The sequence below is a fragment of the Gavia stellata genome, chromosome 9, assembly GCF_030936135.1.
Source record: "Gavia stellata isolate bGavSte3 chromosome 9, bGavSte3.hap2, whole genome shotgun sequence".
Taxonomy (NCBI): Eukaryota; Metazoa; Chordata; class Aves; order Gaviiformes; family Gaviidae; genus Gavia; species Gavia stellata.
Window position 1 is genome coordinate 2,374,731 of NC_082602.1, and position 20,953 is coordinate 2,395,683.

Here is a 20,953-nt window from a genome sequence, read left to right on the forward strand (position 1 = left end):
CAACACAGCACATATAATCCAAGAAGCACACAACAGAAACCACACTAACACGTATTAAAAAAAGCATTTTTCTTATTTTCCTGTCTTCTTTCATATTGCAATTTCATTGATTTGCTTACTGAATTTTTTAAGGTTAAGAACACATGCAGTTAGGGGAGTCCGACATTGTCTATTACAATGGATTACTGGAATAATAATAATTTGTATTAAAGAATTAAAAAAGACATAAACCTTCTAAAAGAAAAACTGTCATTTAGAAAGAACAGAAAGGGACAGGCATTTTGCATTCTACTGACATTTGTCAGTCCTTCAAGATATGGAAGATTTTATTTAACCGATTTTTTTTTTTTTAAATAAAAAACATTTAGCAGAGGAGCATAAAGCATCTCTTGAGCTAGTTCATGGAACTATGACTACAGGCAATAAATCTACCATCAGCTGAGGAATGAAGTAATTTGATTATTCCCTTGACAACCCCCTAATGGTATTATTCCCAAGTTTTCTCAGACAATTTTTAAAAATAGTAAGATGTTACACCTTTTAACTTCAACAGTCAGTGCCAAGTTAACAACATGAAGTCCAAAATCCCCACTAGACAAGGGGTTTACTTTTGGTATTTCTGCCAGTACTTAATTGCAGGTCCTGGAATCCAGTTCCAGCTCTCACATATCTCCAATTCCTGTCCTGTGAGCTTACATCAGGTAATACCTGACAAAACAAGATTGTGTAGAGATGAATGGAAAACACCATTTTTCAAGAGGAGGCAAAGTATGCAGATGACTGAAATGGCACTGAGTTTGAGAGAAAAATACGTTACTGTCAGTTCAGAGAAGTTTCAGACCTAAGTTTTTTTCCAACTTAGTTTCAGACAACTACAGGTGAGAACAATACGTTCCACCAATAGTTGTATTTTCAAGACAGAAAATGATTACAATATTTTAGACTCCATGTGGGCCAAATACAAAGTACTTTTCAAATCCTAATCTAAGATTTCTTTCCCCCCCCTAAAGTTACACATATGCAATGAAACAGACCTTGTAATTATGTGAAATTTATACAGTTACAAGTTTTGAAGTGTCAAAGAAAAAACATCATGTTTGGAGAAGTGAGAGGACTGAGCAGAATGAAGAGCATCAAGTGAAAATTTGGATGAAAGCCACTGGTTTGGAAGGTAAAGAACTAATAGCAAAAAACACAAGTACAAGCCAATTAGCATTTGATAAGCCAAGTGTGATAAGAAAACCAAGTGAGTTACCACCTGTGCTATTTATATTCCAGTCTTCCTGCAGGTGATAGACCAAAGGAGAATGCTTAAAAGGAGAAGTTTAAAACAAGAGACCTTTCACAGATATTTACGGGGAGATTTCTTCCAAAGACTGTGGGGCAGAAAGGGCTTTCACAGGGGATGCAGACCAGTACTACCATGAACCACCAAGAGGCAGTCTCCCTTTTCAGCACATATTTGTAATATGCATACTGGCTGCAAAGGGTCTCCAAAGAACCCCGGATTTGTTTTCTTCAAGCTGTAACAGCTCTAATTTAATTGATATATTAGCAGTTAAAATATAGTATCAAAGCACAAGTTATTTACAATGGATGCCTTAAAAAAGGCCCAGTCCTTAGAGCTCAAGTCTCTAAACGTCCCACAAAGGACCAGGTCCTTGTTGATCAGGTACACGCTGGGGAGGGGGGGAGGAACCCACACAGAAGAAACACCCATCATTTGTTACAGCAAAAGAGGATGACAAAGGACACAAGGAGAGTTCCTCAGATCTTCATTACACCCCAAATACATGCGGGTACATATGCTCTTTCTTCAGTTCAACAAAAGGATTGTATTATATTTCTCATAGATTTTTGGACTTCCAACAGCCTTCTGAAACATAACAGCAGTAGGAACATTCAACACATTAGTTACAATTCATGATGTTTGAATTCTGGGATCAAATGAGCGACAGACTGCTCATTCCCACAGAGGAAACCAATTTCTTCCCTCTAACCATCAACATCTTTCATATTCTCGGCTTTGATAAGATCAATGGTTGCACTAAAATTAATAGAAAGTTCATTTTTAGTCTGAAGTCCTTTAAATACTCCCAACTCTTTATAAATAAGCATCCTCTATGGTCTTAGGAAATTCAAACTATCAATGTAGAATAACCTGCATCTCAGTATCTGCCAGGCAGAAGTATCACCGGTATCTTATTTACAACCGTTCAATCAAAATTAAGTTCAAAGGTTCAGTATTTCAAAACAATTCACTATTATGTCAACAATGCCTGTAATGAGAAGTATTTTCTAAATTATAGTACAGATTTTGAGTCTTTGAAATCATTAGCAAAACCAAGAAATACTTTAGTCAAGAGAAAAAAAGCAAAAGACGGCAACAGAACTAGTAAGACACACTGATGTTTAGGTAAGTTTATAGCCACAGAGATGTTTACTCCATCATTATAGAGGCATTCAGTTCTCTGCTATCAAATTTCCTTCAGATTTCAGTAACCATGTAGGGCATCGAATTAATATTTTATTACATCCTAGCAGTAATTCCTTATAAGACTCCTGGACAGGTTTCCCTCATTTGGGAGATCTCATGCCATCCCCAAGTATACTGACAGCACACACAGCATATGTGATCTTTTCATCTGCTGAACAGCAATGACAGGTGATGGGTGAATTTTAATTTGCTTAAAACCACTCTCTATCCCTCAGGGCCCCTAAATAAATCCATCAGAAGCTTAACACGGACACTAAGCTGAAAGGACGTTGAGAATCACAAGTCCTAAACTCTGACCCCAGCTTCCCAGCAGACTTCAGTAACCACCACTAACTTGCTCCATCGTAGGGACAAAGTTTACAAATTAGTTTGTGCTTAGTAATTTAGCATGTCAAGGGGTATGGCCCTAAACATACTCTCCTCAGCACCAAAATATAATGTTTATATTCTTCCTAATATAATAGCATAGTTGACCGTTTCAGGAGATCAATCAATATCAGTAAGAATTTTTCCCCTTCAATTTCCTGTGCAAAGTTACTATTGCAAATTTCCACTCAGGCTGACAACGGATCTCGGTGCCAATCACCTATTCTTGAACATAACTTACCTGTATACCCCAAGAGGTATTATGGGAACAGTAACAATTTCAAACTCCTCAATGCAGCCTCTTACATCAATAGATCTTAAAGCACTTTATAAAAAGAATCCTGTGTCATTTGCCCAACTTCAGAAGCGCAGAGTGGTGAAGGGCCACTGGAGTGGCAGAATGGGTTTCTCGATTCCCATTCAAACTAATACAAGAAAGAGAAAAATTTTCACTCAGGGGTGAAAAAGGAATCTGAACTTCAGCTATTTGGGGCAGTCTTCATAAAGTAATTAAGTTTCATCAACAGCAGAGATAGGATGTACTAAAGTCCCCCCAGTCAAGCTCTCAGTGTAGGAATAATCAGCTAACCTCTGACTTGCCATCTGCTCCCAAAAGCCAGAAGGAGAATATCAGCTGGAAACATGTTTAATAAGCAAAACAGTTATGTGAGAAGGTCTTGGGTCACGCAGCCAAGGAAGATCAGTGGTATTGGCCTGAATCAGGACACCAGGCTGGGATGAAACAGCTCTAAGCTGTATTAGATGAACCAAACTTGAGTCTACCAGCACAAGATACAAATCAGCGCGGACATCATCAATCCGTTACTCTGAACCAAAGCCTCAGTCTGATGCTTCCAGCACCTTGCAATTTTCATAGTTAACCTTCTTTTTCCCTTTTGTATTTTATTGAAGTGTACTTGTTGCTCATGAACATGTGACAAGTTGCAGCATGCACACATCCAGACACCCAACCAAAAAGGTCTCAAATCACCATACACTGAGAGATTGAAGGATTAGTAATTACACTAAGAACAACAACAAAAAACCAAGCCATTCTGTATTAGAACTGAACCTTTAGGGAGAGTAAGCGTTAACTGGGAAACATACTCAAACTACAAAAACAAAGGACACAGCTGCTGCTATAAAAAGCAGCTTTTGCTCACTGCGCTTCCAGAACAAAGCATTTGTGAGGATGATCTGTGTTGCTTAATGATTTTTTTTTTTACTTACTTATTCCAACTGTAGCATTACTGTTATGATTGCATTGCCCAATTCTAGTTCAGATACAATTACAAGTTTCAGCTGTTACTTTGATGAACTCATTTGTGTTAACTGATAGCATACCCGTAACAAAAGAACTTATTTTTCTTGAACCAATATTCCCAAATCTACAAAAGATCAGAAGTAATCTCAATTTATAAATCTTTAAGCTGCTTGGGCCTGCCACCAAGTGCTAATTATTCATAGTACCTTCAGACTCCAAGCTTGTAAAATTCTAGATACAATACAGAGCAAAAACGGAGAAAAGCCTACACATGGAAAAAGGATGTGAAAGAGCTGTGAGGCAAACCCTCTCTGAGCTCACTAGAATGCCATAAAGGCATGATGAAGAAAACACTTCTCAGAGTCTATAAAACTTTTTGTGGTTTTATCCAGCTACAGGATCATTTTAAAAAATAAACAAACCTCATTGTCCATGCCACTGAAAATTCACACCTTTGCAAGGGGTGCTGAACAGCATTCTTCTACTGAGGGCAGCCAGGGAGCATCTGTACCTAGAGACAACTTGGGAGGATGTGTCAGTCTCAGATCTAGCTAGAAAAGCAACATTTCTGAAGGTCAGCTCAGAAACCCTCTAAGTCCAAGGAATGATGTGGTCACACAGGAGATGCCTCAATTAATGTAGCTCAATTCTGCCAGAGATCTTGGCATCAGACACCTTGGTGTCTTGTCCCGTGGTGCTCTATAACTTTTTTTTCTGCCAACACATTGGCAAGGAAACTACTATGATCACCTTAAATTTGTGTCCTTTACTGACTAACAGCAGCCAAGAAACAGCTTGAGAAAAGGTGATCTGTCAGCATATTTCAGAGTACTGAGAAACGTTCTGTTGTTGGATAAATGTTAACATATTACTCCACAGGCACACTGCGTTCTAAGAAAGGGTTAAGTTTTGTTAGAGCCTCTGACTGTACCCACCCATAAAAGTGATTGCACTTGACTTTGGCAAGATTGATCCTTAAGAGAAATGCAGAAGGAGGTAGACCAGTGTAAACCCTTAGCAGACTTCTCTTGAATCTCCAATATTTACATAAAAAAAGGAAAAAATCTGACACCAGCAGCAGGGAAAGAGGAAAATCTCTTTGGAAAGATTTCAGAGGGCCCTTCAGGTATGAATAACTATGACAGAACTTCTAGGAGAAGATGTACCGATACCCCTGTGTGGTTTTACACAAAACCCCACAACTTATTATACAGCTATAATTCCAAATGCAAGTTAGTGATCACTTTTTTTATTGTTGACTTTTCATCTTCAGAAAGAAGGGAAAAAATAATCAAAGGAGTCACAGATTAATTTTTTGTAATCTTCAGACATAGACTTGTCCCAAGTGAGGCTGTCATCTCAGTAGCAATGTATCTAAGATAATAAGGACTTCAGGTTCATCCATACTATCATCAAACATTTCACAAATATTTTTAGTGTTATGAAGAGGCCAAATCAGGGTGGCATGTAATTGCAGTTAGAACCTCTTCCTGGGTATTTCAAATACCTTCTATATAAAATAAGAGTCCAGAAGATAGAGACCATTTAACAGCAGCATGGATCTATGGTTTGACTTACCAAAGCAAAATTAACCTCAACTTTTTCCTGAAGATGAATACGTCAAATTACATCAGTTCACAAAAAAAACCCCTTCACTTTATTTTTCCAAAATATATTTCTGCAGTATTCCACTGACTTCCGCAATGTTGAAGCATCCTTAATATTCTAACGAAGCACGCAGAGCAGACCCTGAAAGGGGATGAGAAACAGCTAATACATGCCACCTTTATATTTTTCAGGCCCAGGCCACAGATGAAGTCCTCCCAGAGTTTAATCCATCTTCTTGGAGGACTGATAAGGAGACACAGTAGGTACAGATGAATTCCTTCTCTGAAACTACTGGCTATTTTAGGTGGTTCAGATTTCCTTATACTAAGTGTACATGCTGATCATCTCAACTGTGCTCAAACTTTGAAAACAAGCTGCTTGAAAGCTGGAACACAGAACTCCTTAAAGGTCCTCACTGTGTCCAGTTGGAAAAAGTTGTATCGGAAACCTGAAGCAGGGAAATGTTCTCAGTTGTAACTGCTATCAGACTAGAAGTATCTGCTATCAAACGCCAAGCAGATCTCCTTGTGTTCACGAGCCCCCATGTGTCTAGAAGCCACGTCTTCAGCATGAGGGCTTATTTGGAAGCCTAAATTTAGATGTTGTAAAGTTACTATATTTATCCTCGGTAATGAAGGCTAATTTGGTCCTTATTTTGGGGAAAGCTCTCATTAAATTTAGATTTAGAAGCTCAATGCAAATAATTGTTCTTTGTTAAGAAGTTCCAGTAACTGCCAATTCTCTTTTGCATGCTGATACAGAAAAAGTCTTCCAATCAGTCTTCTTTCTCAACTTCATTGTCTTTTGACGTGTCCTTTTGCTGACTGTCTTGGATGGTCACATTCACCACACTGACAACTGATGACCTTAGGGCTAAATGCATATAAAACTGCTTGAAGCCCTCTACGCATTTGGTAGCAATTATCTGCTGTTTTTGATGTGGATGCCAAAAAACCCCAAGCATTGAGAGCGCAAATTAGCTGGCTTTGAAATTCCTTCATCACTTCATAGCACAACATGTCCAGGAACTTGTGCGAATCATTAGAATCTCTAGTGTGTTAATGGCTGTTCCCAGCAAGTCCTGCCTCTGCCCCAGATGAGACAGAAACAAGAGTCTTATCACAAGAGGACAATGGATGGTCCCTGGCAAAGGGTGATACTCTATACTCAGCTGGCAAAGAAACAGCCCAAACTAGCTTTAAAGCTTTCACAATAGGTACAGAGGGGAAAAAAAAAAATTAAAAAAAAGTACTGTTCTGAATTGGGATGCAGATGCTGGCCTATTGGTGTAACACAGTTATCCCCATGTTGCCAAATTAAATCAAGGTTACATGCACACAGAAAGGGCAGATATCCAACTCAATCTTAAATTTTCTTAGAGGAGACAATTAAAGGAGTATTTGCTTTTAGCTTCTCTATTTACTGCTTTAAAATTCTGCCCTCTACGTCCCATCCCAATAAATTCTGGCTGAGTAAGGTACAAAAAAGTGTCTTGGGCAGAGCCACAAAGAAAATGAAGTGTCCTTCCCCAAGAGGCAGTCACGGCACCTACTGGGCCCTACCTATGTTCAGCTAATGCTATGGCTTGTGAAAACCAAAAGTGTCCTGAGTAGTAGGATAATTAGAGACAAAGAGAAGATCAGTAAAACAGATGAGCTGTAGAAAGCTGAACAGACCCAGAGGTTTTTTGAAGTCCTACAGGGCTCTGACATAAGCAAGCTAGCACGGTTGATCAGATAAGCCATCTGACTCACCCAGAAATGGATTCAGCTCAACACATACACTGCACAACACACATAATCACGTTCTCTGTATCTGGATTTTCAAGCAGGAATAAGCAAGCCTCATCCTGGATTCTCTCCCCTTTTTTCCAAAATGACTGGTTAAAAAGTTTCAAGACTATCTTGTACAACGTACTCAGACAAGCACTCAAACAACTCTGTTGCAGTCTGCAGTGGAACAATACAAGTTTCCCATATATACTAAAAAATAAAATTGGGTTTCTTCTTCCCCCAACCCCAAATCTGAAGGTATGTTTTTAGGCTTATATTTTACAATTTAAAATTCCTTCTAGTCTCTTTCCTGCAGCTTTGAGACCAATAGTCAGCCTAATGAAGTTCCATTAAAACTGTCCTATTTCATGGTGGCGGCTGACTACCACCACTCCCAGCAGGGCTGAACGAGATGCACTTTGCGGTTGTCACTGTCTCTACAGTGTGTTTAAGCCCTTGTTCTGGGTAGAGCAGCAAAAATGGAGCCACTTCTCTGCAGGCAACTCGACTTCCATGTGAGTGGCACAATTTCAAACAGTTTCCAACATCTCAGTTATTTCTCCTTAAGTGAAATACTTTTCCTCATTCTTCAGTGAAAGGTAAACTTTCATTTAGGAGTAATCGCTCTCCATTAGCGGAAGCGTCACTCACACCGTGCTCACTCTCTCCTATGGCAATGTGATGGACACCCACGGACAGACGTTACAGCCTCGCCACCAGGACAGCACAAGCAAGCCAGGATGCAGACGGACAGAACATCAGCCATTCTGCACCCCCCTCCGTTACCTTATTCCCCTTCCCACCCCTTTTTCTTTTTTAAAGCTTGAGAAACAAACTCAAGTCACACTTACTGCTAGGTCCCCTGAAGCCAGATCATACATAAGAACAGTTACCCTGGAGCAGATGATGCACCCAAAGCTCAAATTTCACCTCATTCAGTGATAATTTTCTCTTATTCCCAGTCATTGTTTTGCTATTTCACAATCACAATTTTACCTGCAAAAGTGTTTATCACCATAAATTCACCAGGCAGTCAAAATTTCCATGAAGTCTAGATTTTTTAGCACGCAAGGAATACAGAATCAGCCTACATTGATTCTAACACAATTCAGACACACAAATAATACCGTTTCAGCAGGTACCTGTTTCCTTTCAATCAGTGGTGTTACTCCCCTTCATTCCATATTTTGGCTCAGAGAAAGTCTTACGCTAATCTGTTTTGCTAACCTTGTTGGCTTCTCTTACAGGTATTTTCCTTTCAGTGCCTCATCAAAGCAACGAAGAACTATTTAAATAGTCCTGCATCCCATCCCTCTGACAAGTTTTCTGATCATTGCATTAAATCTTTTTCTGCGCATCATTTCACGTCTATGCGCAGCAATGGCAGAGTCAAGCTTCAATTCAAACATCATTTTCAAGTAGCTGCTGCTAATATAGCACACAGCACTTAGCAATCCACATAGCTAAACAGCTTCAGTCAGACTGTGGTTAGTGTCATGTTTTACTTCTCCATCACAATGATCCCAGTTTACAGATGCTAATTACCTTTTTTTAAAAATATGCATTTAAAAAAGCATGATTCATTCTTTCTGCTAAGGCAGAAATTCTGATTTGAAAAAAAAGAGAACAATTCTGGTTTCATTGGCTAACGTCTCATAACTTCGTCCCTATTCCAACTATAGTATGATTATAAATGCATTCTGGACAAAAAGATTATTACTGAGCTTACGTCTCTTAATTATGTTTTTCTTTTCATATAGACAGCTTTGGTCTGGTTCTTTGCTGTGAAAATCATAGATTTGCTTGAACTTCAAACGGAAGATACGTGCATTTATTTCCATGGGAGAATTTTTTTTTTTTAAGTAATTCAGCATTTGAAATCCAAGCCCTTCAGTGCTGACAAATACATCCCAAAAAAACTAAAGTATTTCTAAAGGCATTTTAAACGCCACTAATCCTCCATTTTCTACTACTTTCCACCCTAACCATCCATATAATGTCCCAATCCCTATTTCCGTTATATCTGTGAACTGTAGCTCCAAAGTCTAAGAAACAGTAAAATCAGAAAGTAAATCCCTTCTGCGCAGATAGCTGAAGAATAGTAACACTTCATTTTTTGCTTTGAGTTCATTCAGCATTTCTTTACAAAATGGCCCCAGCCATTCGTGCATTATATATGAATCACATCGTACAGGCAGAATATATGTATACACACTGTAATTTCACACAAGGAAACAGATAGTACTTCTAAGTTCTACCTTGTAGCAAAAGCAAGACTCAGAATAGTGACTTCAACTGAATTCTTTAACAGGTATCGAACTACCACAGGACTACAAGGAGAATTCCAGTTCTTTGTAACTGGAGCCCTTTGAGCAGGCACCAAAAAAAAAAAAAAATCAAGATTTAGCCACCATCAGGAAAAACTGCAGATACCTCCTGTTAGGGAAGTAGGAAACGCTGGCAGTTCATGCAATTAAAATTTGCATATAGGCACTTACAAAAGTATCAACAAGACAAGCTGTATTCGTCACAGGTATTAGAGTGAATACTTTTTCTAGTTATTACATGGTTTTATAAACACGTTACAATGCCAAAACACCTAGAGTAAAGTTTACGGACATGCTCACTGCTACCACGGCTCTACTTCAACTGCTGCCATTTGAAATTTCTGCTTTGAGCCGAGCAGCCATTCACAACTTTCCTGCAAGACTCTGCCGTTTTAAGGCTCCTATACAACAGGATGGGGGTAAAGAAATGTGCACCTATCTATGAGTTTTAGAAACTCTGTTAAAGGGATTCATTAAAGATATATTAATTGGGATACTGCTCTTTTACTTAAGAGATAAATATGATGAGCTGAGTCACGGTGATGAATTTCCAAGATTTGGCAAGTTTCTCTCATGGGGTCACAGCTAATACATCCACCGGACTGGAAAAGCCTAGCCTATCATAGAGAGCAAGGGGGAAGCAGATGATTGTGGCTTTGCCACCCTTTCAGTCTCTGTACATGAGCACAAGGAGAATTTCATACGTGCACAGCTTTGGCAAGCAATGCTAGCTAAACGTGTAAAATCCACGAGAACAGGGCACACGTTTACTAACATGACATCAGTAGAAAGAAACATCATGACTTGAAACATCTTCACAGCAGAAATGAGATCCATGGCAGGAACTGCTACCAAAGAAATGGTTCCCATTTTACACAGCCATGAGTTTCCATCACTGCAACAGACCTATTTTTTTACTTCTTCACAATTGATATTGTGAAAGCAAATGACTACTGACTTGAATTGTTGGGTTTCTTTAAGACTTGTTATCATCTTCTAGAGGCACGAAGTAAAACAGAGTCTACCAGCTGGTATCTGTTGACTTCAAAAGCCACAATAAATGTTTACTGTGCCCACCCCAAGCTGTTCAGACAGATCCAGACAAGAAAAGAGACCATACCGCAGAAAAACCCCCACATATAGCATATGCCTGCACGAGGTAGACAGCATCTGGTCCCAATGCAGAAAGTCTCAAGGTAGTTAGCAAATTTCTTCTACAAACTCTCAATTCTTTATAGGTCCCTCTAGCAAAAAAGCCAGCTGTTTTAATCCAGATTAGTGCAACATATCTGTTGGACACAGCAGACCATTTACATGCAAACTAGAACTTTGCCTCCAGAAAAAACATGTTTCGTTATACCTTTCCTTCATGCAAAGAACATACAAAAATCCATTATATTGACAGACAGCAAACGTATAAGTGGCTTCTCCTACACCTCACTAGAATCTGCCTTCACCATGAAGATGACAATACTAAGCTCTAACAGACAACAAGACTAACTTCCCAACTGATCTCACTAATTTAGCCTGGGGCAACTTCATCCATCCAGAACATGGAAATAATTTTTACTTAAGGGGAGTACTCTCCCCCCCGAGTGTGTGATTTTACAGTTTTAGGATTCTATAGCAGTATGATGCCTCCAGCGCTGTCCTTACATCAACACCAGCAGGGGAGAAACTGTGCACTGGCTGAGCAAGAAAGGCAGAGACAGGAGCTTTTAGAAGCCTCCTCTGCAAGGAATAAAGGATTATATAAAAAAGGGGGGAAAACCCACAAACAATCCACCCTGCAACACCTTAAAGAGTGCACATATGCATGTGTTTGAACACGGAATGGAAATGGTTAATTCTCTCTGTCTGTTCACAGCCAGGCAGGAGGAAAGCTCAAGGTTCCTTATCCATCCTGTCATTCCCCATTATTTCATCTGCCTCATCCAATTTGTTTCCCATGCACAGTGGTTTTCTAAGAGGAGAGAAAGATGATAAAAAAATACAAGATCTTGTCAAAGTTTTTAAACCTATGGAAAATTTTTTTGGCCTTTTAAATTTATGTGCACATTCAATAAAAAATTACTTCTTTTAACAACTGTCTCTGATGTCACGGAATCCCAGTTAACTGGCCTTTACTTTCATCTATGGGAAGTGGCTTTGTAGAGAAGATCTACATAAATGTCTGAATTAATTCATGCAAAGGATATTTTTTGTTTCTTTATAAGAATTTTGAGTATCTGATTAAAGGTTCAGTGAAGAAAAGCATTTCTGGCCTGGAAAGGACTTGAGAAAAAATTAATTTCCGCTGAACTTTAACAAACTGAAATATGTGTAAGTGCTTCTCTGAAAGTCAGCCAAGACCTGCAAAACAGTTGAGGGGAGGAAATAAAACAAGGCTTCACTCCATACATACATTTATAAAACGTCTGTAGCTTTCTGATGGAACATATCTGTTCAGACTTTGGTACATGCTGATATGGTCAGAAATTTGCCTGCCCCACTGTAAAGGAACACCTGAGAAAAATCCTGCACAGCAATTATTAAAAATAAATAAGTTAGTGGTAACTGTCATTAAAATTAAAATATATCTAGATCAATAACTTTGCTTATAGTCAGGCCATTGGGTAAAATGTTTTCCTCTAAAAGGCAAAGAGGGACTTCAGCAACTGAAAGTGATTTCTCAGGTAGAATATGCCTGCTCAGTTTCGTACAGCAGTGTCAGTAACGGAACAATTACCAGGTTTTCCTCTCCCGAGAGGTGAAGATGTTAAGTAGAAAACAGAAAGCACTTCAGAGCAAAAAAACTTCTTGGGCTATGACGCACAGGAGGAACATCAAATTACACAATCTCCACGAGGTCTCGAGAACGAGCATCACATCCCAGCTTGTGCAGGCTTTGTGAGGATGGTCCAGAAAAGCATCTTCACAGAAGAAAGAAAACTTTGAGCAAGTTGTTCATTAGCTTACAAAAACTACACCACCAGACTTCAAATGCATGCCTGAAAGTACTCTGGGTAAGAATGTGTATTTTTAGACAGTTTCTTGGCACGATTTTGTCTAACTTTTGTTCTAATACCGACCACATTTACACCTTTTACTACACTTGCTGGGCCCCCTTGATCAGAAACACGGCTGCACAGCCGAGGTTACACGCCCAGGAAAGGTTTAGGTACATACTACTGCCTGTTAAAAGAGAAAAGAACTGTATTGCAGTGGCACTGCTATCTTGAATTAATAATTATTGAAGTCTGAAGTTAAAAAAAAGAATAGGAGGAAAAAGAAGCTCTGTTTTGGCCCTGACTACACAAACCTACCTAGTTGAAAGTAAAATCAAAATGTCAAATGAAAATTTAAAAGCACCCTCCAACTCAAATTCAGTCTGTTGGGACTAGCATCAACAACTCTGTTATTGTCTGCTAAAATCTGCATCTATGGCAACAGCAATAATTTCCTCCTTCCTTTATACCAGGTAAAATGAATTTGAGGGTATGCTGATGTTCCACATACACTGCAAGGTTAAGTCTAAATTTGGATCAACCAATTGTGTAAGAAAGCTGCCCAGAGTCTAAGAAGGAAGTTACCAGGTTGCTCTAAATAACTTAGAATTTCCTACCCATAAATCATAGAATGGTTTAGGTTGTAGGGGACCTTACAGATCATCTAGTCCCTGCCATGGGCAGGGACACCTTCCCATGGTGTGTCCCACTAGACCAGGTTACTGTCCTTTTCCTGATCTCTGTTCTGCACACGCAAAGGAAAGAAGTGAAACTCATAACCTGAAAATAGGACAGAAAATTCAATTGTTCCATTCTGGGTTTTTTTTGTTTTGTTTGGTGGTGTTTGTTGGATTGTTGTGGGGTTTTTTCCTACAGCTGTAGCCTGCACATGGGTTTCCCATTCCACGTATCTGTCAGTTAACGGTAATTCCTGCGGTCATAAAAATATCTTTCTGCTCAAATGCTTGTTGCTTGTGTGCTATTCTACCCAAGTGAACAGTTTAGGACAAGGTCCCAATTTGGGATAAAAAGGCAGATAACTCTAAATGGGGGCGAGCTCTACACAGCCAGGAATCCAGAGAGATCAACAACTGGACCCCTAAACCCACTTCTGTTCAGTCTCGCCCAAATTTTCAAGGATCAAGCTAACTCCAAACACACGTATCTATCTCAATTTGAAGGGGCTGAGGGAAGTACCTAATTATGCGGTGTCACAGTAAAAGTGGTCTTCCTGATTGGCTTCATCTATCTGGTTTTCTGACACGCTAATTATTTTTACTTGCTTCTAGAAAAGAAGTTTGCGGACTGATTCTATAAAGACAAGTACACATATATTCCACGCCCATCACATGCTAATAGATCAGTTACAGCTTTTTATTACAGCTTGGTGATTCAACCTGTAACTGCTATACTGGAAAGTCCTCAAGTCAGAGTTGTAACAGGACAGGTTTGTGGGGGTGTGGTTTTTTTTTTAAACAGTTAATGTTTTTTCCTGCCAGGCTGTAGGCAGCTGAAACTCTTCTCCAAAACCAGGTCATATATGATAAATAGTTTCAACTGAACAATGCAAGAGATTTTGCCTGACATTTCAAAAATGAAATACTTCCAGTTTTAAGGGACATCACTCATCAGGTTGCAGTACACCCTTCCACTTCATCTTCCAGGATAGAAACAGTAACACGGAATAAGGGCAGGAAAAAAAAAAAATTAGTAACTCCTTTCCACCTATTCTGAAGATAAAAAAAGGCACCTAAACCTCCTACTGGGATCTCACTAAAGATATTGGAGAATCTTATTCATAAAGCAATCTGCCCTCTCTCCCATCTCATCTTTTATCCCCCGCCCCCCCCCCCCCCTTAAAAACAAGGGCTTCCAAGTCCTTTGAGGCTCTTTTGCCCAGGTGAGTTCACTGCCTACAAGCTCCTGCAGAATTGGTCCGTCTTTCTCTGTGCAGAACTTCACATTCTTCATGTGATTCCTGACCACGTCTTGACACTCAAAGCTATATATAAGTTTTTATTTCCCCCATATATTTTGTCAATGAAAGATACATAACAGAAGCCTCAAGCTTGCTGAGAACATCTAAGCTCTTCCTGCCCAGCTGGTCCTCTGTTGGGCAGCACCGCACTGATTTGGCTGGAATAAAAAAGGATGAAGATAGCATTTGCTCTCCTCTGATGACAAACGTTGTCACACAGTTGATGTTTCACTAGCAGCAGACACAGGTTTTGGTGGTGGGTTTTGGAATTTTTTTTTTTTTTTTTTTTTTTTTTTTTTTTTAAATTCCACAGCAGTGTGACTTGCTACAGGGGAAGTGAGTAGCACCACAGAGTAAAAGGATGATTTGGGAAAAGAAAGCATGGCATAATTGTACTCTTCCTTCCCAACAGTAATAAAATATTAATTTAAGCATCTTGCTTTTTTTTTTTAAAACATTCTAAATATAGAAGGTCATTTACAAGAACAAAATTTTTTAAAGTATTTTCATGAGATCCCCTGCTGTTTTAATTAGGAGAGTTTCAAAAAAAATTACAAAACTTGATACTGTTACTATGGAGTTAACTATCCCTGGAGGACTTCCCACAGACATTTCGTTAAATTAGCCAAGCTAGTAGTACTATAATATTTCAAGGCGTTTTGGGAAGCAAACCCACTGTTTGCTACCGGTTTCAGCCATCTTTCTTTGGATTAGCTTACGGACATTAACTATGCCCAACAAGAACCCTAGGAAATCCACCCAAAGGGAGGGTATTCCTCCGGAAAATATTCTGAAACACTACTGCTAATTATTTGAGTTACATACTCAGAGTGCCTTCCATGTTTTTAATGTTATTTTCATTTGCATTCAAGCACCATTTACTTAATGATTAACTAGACAAAACTGTTATGTTGTGTTGCATCACAGAAGTCTTTTCTGTATGCAGGAGCAGTCTCTTTCTGCCACAGTTTACAGCACTACAACTCAACATGTAAAGCAAGTACAAATCCAAAGCTCACATTCATCTTCTCATGAAGAAATGCAAGGCAAGTGAAAGATTTTTTTTTTTTTTAAAGTAAATCTTCAACATTTTAGAACTGCCAAGTCGTAGTTTCATAACAGGGTACTTCTGAGCCAAAGAAAAGCCATGGTCAAAAGGACACACTAAACCTATAAAAATCCTTAAACAATACTAGAATGTAAAGCCAGAATCTCAAGTAGAAACCTCATGTACTACCAAGCTTTTATTTCAATCAATGCAAAGCCACTCTTCAACACCATACAGTGAAGTTGAGAAAGTACACAAAATTTGATTTTACTTGTCTTCATTTAACAGCTACAAAGTACACAAGAAGTTCTAGGAGAGTGTGTTTTATTGTCAACCCTTCCCACCATTAGTTCACATTTCCACCTTGTTTTTTGTTTTCTGGGGTTTTCTTCTTTTTTTTCCTAACCAAGTGGGGTCAGTTTTAAATTACAGGCCAAACAGGAGACTTCACTGCAGCATCCTGCTGAGGACCAGCGCACCCACCTCACAAAGGAAGCTTTCTGGCTTTTGCTACTGGAGTGCATGCCACTGAAAAGTCATTTAACCCTGCTTGGCCTGAAGAAACCTGAGCAACTTCCACCCCCTATTCTACTCCCCCCCACCCATTACATTACTTGGAAAAGTACCAAAGGCAAAAATTGTTAACCAAATCCAGTGAAGAGTACTAAGGCAAACACTTTCATGGTCACATTTTACTTCTGGTACAGCAGATTAAAAAAAAAAAATTGTGACTCACTAAGATGAGTAGATGAGTCTACAACTAAGATGATTCGAAACACAGACTTCAGTTGCCTTGCTGCCAGTATCAGATGGTAGCTACATATGTCTTTGCCTACTGTGCATCTCTAATTATCCTGGGAAAATGGTATCGATGCCAATCAACACTGGCTGGCCAGTAAAGAACCGGTAAAGCCTATGCTTCCAGCAGCAATTCCCTAAAGACCACTTGTGTGCTATCTCTCCACACAGGAAGCATTTATGAACCGTTTCACTCAACAGAAGGATTTCTGAAAATCATAGCTGATACAAAACCACTAGAAGAGAAATTACTGCAGTGACTGAACCATCTACTGCATAATTTCTCTCTTAATAAAAGAAAAAACTTCATTAAACTTCTGCTATTTAGGTCACTGTTTCTAAGAGGTGAAAAAACCTGAGATCTTAGATGTCATACAAATTGATCTAAATGAAGATGATGCAAGCAAACCTGAGCAAAGTTTTACCATCAGCTAGTTCCATTGTCATAGCTCTGGAGACTGAAATTAATTATTTTTAGCTCTCATTCACCTCTGCTGTATCCTGTCTTGCTAAAATCTGTAAGACATCTTCCGAGTGAAAATACATAATTCATCTCCATGTTTATTTTATTAACTTACATGGTTTTATCACAGTATTCCCCATGCTCAAAAAGTACTCTTTTCTTTTTAATTTCACAAACCGTGAATAATTTCCAGTATGCCCTATTCAGACATCAAGAGTTCTTTGTGTCCAGCACAATTAGTGCTCTCAAATTTTAGCCTGAGTAAGGACTCGTTGGTTAGGTCCTTTCCTTCTAATTACAGCTGCTATAAGCCCTCTATAGATTCTTCTTGCCAATAGTTAGATCTTACATTAAGATGAGAAATATGTTTAAGACCACGTATCAGAAGGAGAAAGCAAGTCACGGAAGCCATGAAAAGAAAGTGGGGAAAGTAGAGCAAGTCTTTCCCTTTAAGAGTTTTTTTAATTTGTTTAAAATGACCCCTATACTGTGAGGCTGAGAGAAGGCAGGGCAGGGCAGCAGATTACAATATTCTGAGTTGTATTTTCTTCTTTTAAGACTCCAAATAATAACTTCAAAGCTGGGATTCCTTGTTCTCAGCAATGATGGATGCCCTTCGTCACTATTTCTCAATTTTCAAAGCTCCAACCTTAACGATAAGCAATGTTAGACACATTTACACGAGAGTTAAGAGTTACTCTCACATGTTACTTTCCAAAGTTATATTTAACACTAAAACCCAAATAATTAGTCGGTGGAGCATCTGACCAAAATTGATTTAAATCTGGAAATCTGTAACTATACCAGATCACACCAGAGATCTAGTCTTTTTTCCAGTCTGCAACAGTGACCAAGAACAGATGGCAAAGGAAGTCAGTAAGACTACAGCAAGCATATATTAATGTTTTCCCAGTGTTCCCTAGGCTTCAAAAATCTGCAGCCAAAGAGCTTTGAACAAGGGGGAATATCTGTGTCTAACCACCTCAACGCATTTTCAGTTTGCCCATTTGCTTTCACGTACACGTGAAAGTATGACTTCTTCGCACCCCTACCCCTTCACGCAGAGCCCCGCAGCACACCTGTGTGGGGTGTGAAGAATTAACTCCTTTTGCTATTTTGAACCTTTTAGTTTCAGATGACACCTTCCAGGTCCTCTCTGAAAAGAAACCAGTTCTCTACTCGCCTTCTCCACGTCACTCATAACATCACAGACCTCTAACACGCTCTTTTCCTCCTCTCCCCCATATTTCTTTTTCAGACTGACAAGTATAGCCTATTTGATTGCACTGCACAGACACCATTCTGTATACAGACGGTAACTTTCATCCATCTCTGAATTGCTTCCATTGCTACTGCTCTTCTTGAGTTTAGAAGGATGATAGCTGTGCAAAGACACAGGCAATGCATGGATTTATGTGGACATACAATGTTCTCTTCTGTTTTCTATTCCTTTTCTAATAATTCCCAACCCTTGAGCTGGCTTTTTGACAGCTGCCAAGCATCAATCTGATATGTTCATAGAATTCCCTATTTTAACACAAAGATCTCAATCCCGAATTGTAACAGTCAGTTCAGAGCCCAGACTTTATAAGAAAATTAGGATTCCTATGTACATCACTCCACATTTATCTATACTGAATCTCATCTGCCTTTTTATTACCCAGCCACTCAATACTCCAAGGCCCTTTTGTAGCTCTTCACGGTTGGCTCTCATCTTTCTTTCTTGAATAGTGATCATCAACATACCAGTACTACTTTCTTCCAAGGCAACAAGAAATAGCTGCCTTGGAAGTTACACACAGGTCTGCTAGTAACTTCCCTGCGCTGTGAAAGTTGACTCTTTATTTCCAACTTTAATTTCTTTCATTTTATAGTCACCTTTTATCAGTGCAAGAACCTTTGTTCTTATTCCCCATGATTCCTTAACAGCCCTAGTTGGTCCCTTCAAAGGCTTCAATAATTGCATTAGTATCAGCTTTCCACTACAAAAGTCACTGATTCTTCCTTATTTTACTCCGTTTCCACACATCAACTAGTTCTAATCCTTAGTAGTTTCAACTAGCCTGCCTAGTATTGACATGAGACCTGTTAATCTATAGTTTCATCCAATACCCCTGAACTACTTTAAGAGCCATCTTTCTTTTCTCAATTGTCTCTTTCTTAAGTTCCTGTTCCCCTTTTTGATACCGAGCCCAGCTGCTAAGGATTCTTGGCTGTGACTCCTACAAATAAGTATAGCATGGTCAATGCAAGAAAGGCTCCAGCAGCAACATGAAGAATCACACCCTCTGCATTTCTCAGGGGCAGGTAAAGAGCAGCTCCTCTTGTGGGGTTCCCCAAGTAGCTACTCCTTGCAGCAGCCATAGCATTTTAAGTTCCCCACCCTATTTCTTAAAGACACATCTGTCCAAGCATCCATTTCATCATACCCTGTTTGAACAGTGTTCTGTTCAAACCTCATTGTTTCCTATTTGAGTTTTACAGTATCTGCCATATTTTCTTCTACTGAAGAAAGTTTTAAACACACCCCACTCTTGGACAGGGCTTCATCCCAAACTACTCGCAGTTCCACATGCATTAGCTTTCCACCACTTTTCTTCTTAAATTACCCTTCACTCTCATTGTCTTCTTTAAGCACCAACAGTTAGTTCAGCTGCTATTTTGACAAAACCATCTAAACCTGCTATACAGACCTCTCCTGTTCCAGAGGTTTCCTCCATTTCCCATCTCCTTATACGATTTTTCAACCACTGCTTTTCACTTCTCTGGGCCTGTGCACAACACCTGCAGCACTTCAGAGGATGTTACTACTGAAGTCCCAGTTGCACACTGCTGAGGCCCCTCCTCAACGGTCCAAGTTCTAATCACTGATACACACATGGACCATGACCACTGGCTCATCCCCAGCCCAAGAGTCTCTCCAGACATCCAATGAGGTCTAACTTTTTTTGCACTTGCCAGGCAAGTTACCTTGTGATCCCTAAAAATACAAGTAGCCATACAGCTGACAACTCAGCCCCTGCATTACCATCCTCTCTCCTCCTCTTGGCTGGGATCCCTGTCACTGAAGGGGTATTCTTGATGCAAATGAACACACAGCCATCGCTTGATGGGGAGGGCCTGTTTACAGGATCGTTTCTGCGTTCACTGCATTGATGATCTCTTGCACAGTGCTCTTCCTCTTCTCAGCAGGTCTATAGCTGCTAGCCTAGAGATGAGATTGTCTAACGTAAGAGCTGTAGAGCAAAGTTAACAGTGCATGGCAGCAGAAGATTTAAGTTCTGAATCAATTTCCTGCATGTCAAGTTGGTCAGTTATTTTAACTAAAGTTTGCAATTACCAAATAGACACCAGAAAGCAATGAAAGGAACAGACTTAAGACCTTTATACTGTTAATTTCTGTGTCTATCAAACTATAATTAAAAATTAGCAGCTGTGTCACAAGGATGCAGCTGCAGCCATCATTTATCACTGAGAGAACAAAGATGGAGAGAGGGATCGCCCCTTAAACACACTCAAACTGGCACACCATAAGCAGGTCTCAGCAGGCACGCACCTTGGTTTTTCTTGCTACAATGGGCTCTATGCACAGGTTTTACCCATAGCTGCACACTGCTAAAGCAGACACAAACTTCCCCACATTGACTAATTTTATAGAAGTTAAAATCGCTCCCCATAGCAAAGAAGGGATTCTTTTGCAGCACAGTATACAGATCTTGAATCCCAGAAGACACAACTGAGAGCTTCCCTAACAATATTTTGGAATTGAAGTTAGCTTTATTCATAAAGACACTGAAGGAAAAGAAGCAGTTACAAGAACAATAAGAAACACAAAGAAAAAGGGG